This window comes from Lampris incognitus, chromosome 5, assembly GCF_029633865.1.
Source record: "Lampris incognitus isolate fLamInc1 chromosome 5, fLamInc1.hap2, whole genome shotgun sequence".
In the NCBI taxonomy this organism is placed as follows: domain Eukaryota; kingdom Metazoa; phylum Chordata; class Actinopteri; order Lampriformes; family Lampridae; genus Lampris; species Lampris incognitus.
In genome coordinates this window covers 15,431,371-15,437,452 of record NC_079215.1, presented here as the reverse complement: position 1 = coordinate 15,437,452, position 6,082 = coordinate 15,431,371, and positions in this window count along the sequence as shown.

Here is a 6,082-nt window from a genome sequence, read left to right as displayed (position 1 = left end):
GTCAATAGCAACAGCAACATAAGCTGTTTGGCATTGGCAGAGATGATTTGGCAAATTTTTCATGGGCGCAACTCACATACTCAGCTCTGCTGCTCATCCCACAGATGCATGTTCCTTACAAACGTGGCACCGTTTAAAAGGGAAATCAACAGGCTTTCCAACGGTATAAGATTTATTGCCAAGAAGCATTGTTACAACAAAGAAATAATCTACCAACCACACATTTCCTTACTTTTTGTGCATAGCATATATATATTCGCTTCTATGCACCCTATGCCTTTGTGCACTGCCTGTTGACGCCTATGTCCTATCGCACTTGAACTTAGTTTTTTGTCACTTGGGATCTCCTGACTAGATCCTTGCTTGTGTTGTATTAACTCTCAGATCTACGTCGCTTTGAATAAAAGTGTCTGCTAAAATTGTAACACAGTAATGTCGATGGGGAAAACTAGTTTTTCCTTTCTTATTGGCAATCAGAGCACGCGCACACACACACATACACACACAGAGTTCTGTATCATTAGGTCTGGTTACAAGGCAACAAGATGTACTTGAGTATGTTGAAGGCTACGCCAACACACTTTGCTGGTGCCAATAATGTAGACAGTAATATACACCCAATAACCTGATGAAATTTGAAAAATAAGATTTATTGTACTTCATAATCATACTCTTACATGTGTAACACGGTACAACAAAGGTACACTTACACCAATACGTGACGAAATTTGAAAAATAAAATTTATTGTACTTCGTAATCATACTCTTACATGTGCAGCACAGTACAACAAAAGTACACTTACATCAACAAATATACTTACACTTTCTTCTATACTACAGAACGGTCATGCTATTAACTTTGCTGGCTGTTGTATACAACATTATTGGTAAAATATTCCCTGCTCCCAACTAGTATTGGTATGTGATCACAATATATATCTATATCTATAAAAAGCAACAATTATGGCATGTGCCGATATTGTGGCCCTCTGTCATATACTTTATCAAGTCAAGGTATAACCCTTCCCTGTTCCCTGGAATGATAAAGTGCTCACAAGGAAGGCTTGTACAACAGGATGAAAACAATATGACAAGAGGCCTAGAAGAAAAGGAAATAAAAAATAGAGGATAAATCTCCATTATATTTACCCAAAATAGAATATTGCAATTGCAATAAGGATACACAATCTTATAAAAACATTGTGATATGTGCATGTCATTGCACTCAGTTCCATAAGGTTTCTTCCTTCGAAGAAAGATTGAAATATCCCGGGTACCACCTGGGACCGCCTGTGTTTTTTGGCTGTGCTCCATTTCAAAAGGAGATGGACTTTACAGAAGCTGTGTAAACAGAGAGGCATTCTATCTGGCCTCATGATGCCGTAAAACCAATTTGTCCATGGAGGTACAGGGGAAAAAAAGTGGTTCAAAATGCTGGCCTGTTTCAGCTAAGCTTGTTGCCACGCAAACCAGACAGACGGTTGGATTAAGACTGGGCGCATGTAAATGTGAGAGGGGATCGAAAAGCGTGTTCAAAGTGAGAGAGTGAGCAAGTGAGAGTAATGGAGGAAGCAGCAGAAATCAATGTAGTTAGGCGGCGCGAGGGTCTTTAGTGCTGTTCAATTATCCCACGATTTGCTGTAATGTCTATTGAACTGAAGACAGGCTCAAAGGTCCAAATGAGGCTGCAGGATTTATTTTTTTTTGGCTTATTGTGCATCTTTAATTGGCTGGTGTAAATCCGTTTCTCACCCCGTCTCTCCATGAGCAGCACAAAGGACCTACAGCCAGAGGTAAACCGTGCTAAGGTCATAGGCTTTTTCATTGAGCCATCTTCAAACCCAATGGTTCTCAGTCTAGTTCTTTGTAACCTCTGGTGCTGTTGGGTTTCTGCTCTGCCAGGTAGCTCATTACAGTCAACTGTTTGGTCAGGTAGTCCAGCCACCACAGTTTTTAGACCTTGAAAAATATGTGGACCTCAAAAAAACAAAAACAGTACTGGGGTACCCTCAGGACCAGATTGAGAACCAGAACCAGTATAACCAATCCCCAACATTGAAAAGGTTAACACAAAGGTACATTCATGAATGCTTACACACAGTTGTTAAAAATTCAAATTTTTACACCTGACAGAACCTGGAATTTGCAACCGTAGTTTTCATTGGTAGCTCATATGGTGATAGTTTAACTGATACAAGATCATGTTTGTTTCCATTAATAAACAAATTTTTCAGGTCAAATAAGCTATAGAGAGTGCATCACAATGAAAGCCTCAAGAAGCTGTATCTATCACACTCTTTTTTTCGGATTTTTTTTCTCCCTTTTTCTCCCCAATTGTATCCGGCCAATTACCCCACTCTTCTGAGGCGTCCCCGTCGCTCCTCCACCCCCTCTGCCGATCCGGGGAGGGCTGCAGACTACCACATGCCTCCTCCGATAGATGAGGAGTCACCAGCTGCTTCTTTTCACCTGACAGTGAGGAGTTTCACCAGGGGGACGTAGCATGTGGTAGGATCACGCTATTCCCCCCAGTTCCCCCTCCCCCCTGAACAGGTGCCCTGACCAACCAGAGGAGGCGCTAGTGCAGTGACCATGACACATACCCACATCCGGCTTCCCACCCACAGACACGGCCAATTGTGTCAGCAGGGACACCTGACCAAGCCAGAGGTGACACGGGGATTCGAACCGGCGATCCCCATGTTAGTAGGCAACAGAATTGACCGCTACACTACCCGGACACCCATCTATCACACTCTTGCATACAACCCCCCCCCCCCCAAAAAAAAACATCCTAACAACACAGAATGAAGATCAAGATATAAAATGTACCCTACCAAATACCAACGCTTTGGTTAGATGCTGAATCATTTGCCCATACATTGTGGCTGTTCACTAACTGACAAGAGGGCGAGTACGAGCATGTGCATGCTGTTAAACTCCAGTGCCAGCTGGCTGCACAGTGACAAAAGAGAATAAAAAACAAAGACAACAACTGGTGGAATCGCATTGGCTGCTTAATGACACACTGGCTCTGTGGGTGTGCACCTCTTCAGTGTTTCTGAAACACAACATACTAGAAGATGTGATTGGAAATATCTCAGATCAAGTATTTCAACATTACTGAACCAGTCAGCATGTTGTGAGATACTTGAGGAAACAGTATCAAGTGATGATCGATGAAAGTAAAACAGAAAGGTAAATGAACAGTAATAGAACTCATTCTTCCTTTTCTGCAACAGACAACCTAATAAACAGCCAGCATCACCAAGAGACTCAACTACCCCTCTAAATTTAATCACCCCAATGCTGTAAACATGCATGTTCATTATTTTACAAAAATAGTTTTTATTTGAAACAGATTCATTTGTTGGGCTTTTGTCAAGCCAATTCTTATATTCTTATGTTATATTCTTATATAAGAATATATAATATATTCTTATATTCAAGCCAGTGGATCATTTTTTTTACCTCCACCAAAACGAAGCCAACTCAACTCTATTAGACCATCCGATTCTTTGACGTTTTATAATCCTTAGTTAGATTCCAGTTCTTGCACAGATTCAATATCGACGTTCCTTTGAATTCTGCTAACAATTTGTTACTAAATGTGGCATCTGCTGTCTAACCTAAGGGTGGGTGACACACACTAGAACCCAGAGCATGTATGCTGGGGGTTGTATCCTGTCTAGCTCAGCTGGCACTGGTGTTATGGCAGAATATACCTTGAGCATGGCACTGATACTGCCAAAGTGGTACTAACACCAGTGAATGGTCTGTTTCACAATGGTGCAAGTATGTGAAAAACAATGACAAACTAGAAGAGTGCCCTCAGTACAGTGCAGATCCCCGCCAGCATATCTCCCCTTCTCCGGTGCTCGGATTTAGGCAAAAAAAAAAAAAAACATCTGTGGAGTTAGCACTCAATTGTGGGATATAACAGGTCTTTCAAAGGTTTTAAATAAACCACAAGAGGTCCTTGATCATACAGTCATAACTGTGCACAAAAATGACACCGCTGACAGGCCCAGTAGTGTGACAGATAGTAGGACAGACACACCACACATGGACAGAAAAACCAGTGTTTTTCCTGCCATTGTAAAACTTTACACAGCGCCCAAGTCAACTGAATGGGAAATATGGGGGGAAAAAAAGTTGTTAATATGCAGCGCTCAAGCTAAAAAAAAAAAAATCTACCGAATGAAAATATCTTGTCCGTCAGGCTGTGGATGTGCAGCCTCCTTGGCGGACCCTCGCACGAATGTGACCAAGTCTAATATGAACCTGCACTTTCCAAAAAGAAAAGGTTTGCTATGCGACCATTTTGGTATGACCCTAACCCTGTCTTTATTTTCATAGTGTAGTGACCTACTTTAGGCAGGTTAGACATTCACCGTGTTTACCAGACTGTCCCTTTAAGACGGTGGGTTCAGGGGTTAGAGAAAGGGATTGTGGGCGATGCGGTGTTGCGGGGTTTCATGTGGTTATGAGCTACCATATCAAGCAGCCCGAGTTTATGATAGTGAACTGTGCACTTTAAGTTTTGGTGGAGTAAATAAACGACCCCACGGCTGTGTGGTCGAAAGGAGAAGTGGTCTCGTCTCCTTTCTGTCATCCTCCACAATAGCATAATAAAGCTGGGTAAATCAAAAAAGAAGAAGAACTAGCCGCACAGTACACTCTCTGGAGCCTGGACTGTTCTCTCCTTGGTAGGGGTATCAGTGGTTCTTCCAGTAGCCTGTCCCCTCCACTGGCTGTTGCTGGCCCTGGTCTGACTTACACCAGCAGAAAGCCCCCCCACCCACCAGTTCATGTATTGTAACTCACCCACTTGATGTGAGGGTTGACCCAGTTGAGTGACGTGTCAGTTGAGTTTAAAAACTTTCTCGTCTTTTGCCTAGTCTTACTGATAACTGTTAGCGTTCAACTGGCTAATAGTCGTCTACGGATAGAAAAAAAGAAATACGGTCAAAGACGTCCAATTCTTTATTGCTCCGAATTGGCCTTTATCTTTCCTGTTTGTATCAAATCAAAGTTATAGTGTGTGTACTTTCACATGTGATAGTGTGTTTGACTCAGATTGGGCAGCGACAAGAATATGCAACGCACGCTTCCTGTTTTGACTGCAATCTAAAAGGAAGTTGTTCCTTTATAACTTTCGCATTTTTTGGGGTTATCAAAAACCTTTTAATCACTGATCTGAGTCAAACATAGATGTGAGTTTGCACGTGCACGGCTGACTAAGTTTGGGCAGCGCCAGAGAGCGGCGTCGGCCGAGCAAGCAAGAGAGCGAGGGAAGAGCGGGAGCAGCAGTAGCGTGGACAAACCTTTTCCCAAAGCTTTTGAATCACCACAACCATAATAGGTTCTCGATCATACAGTCATTACTTTACACATAAAATGGAGGCCGATAGGTCCAGCAGAATAGATGAGCCATGAAAACACGGCTATCCGGATGGCGGGGATAATTACAATTAGAAATCTTGGCAAAGAGAAGTAATTCACATTTTGACATGCACATTACTAATCGGGCTTTTTACCCTGTACTTTTGGGTTGGTATTTTTTCATTATTCATCTTGTTAACAGTGACCGATTCCTGTTTTTCGTTGTGATACTTGTGCTACCAGCAGCAGGCTGAAAAGGGCAGAGGGTGACATCACTTCAAAACTGCATTATAGTTGCAAGCTACGATTGTCAACAGGTGAAGACACGTTAATCTAGCTGGCATTTGGTTATTTCTTCTGTACAGCACAAGTTACAGACATATTCAAGTGGAAAGTTGAGTTGCGGTGATCTAAAACTAGTAACAAGACATTTAGAAAAATCAGTACAAGTTGTACATACGCATTTCAAAGCCTTGGTGTGAAACCACTTGGACAGATTGTACAAAAAAAACAAAACAAAACGTAGGTTTCAAGTATTCACGATATAATAACCTTAATTTGGAGTTGAAAGAATGCTGGTGAGCGTACACACCAACTGTTAACTCAAAATGCTACAACAGGCTCGATATTTACCATACATATTGATACAACAAGGTATAGAGACCTCACTATGGAATATGTTGGCAGTCATTTAAAA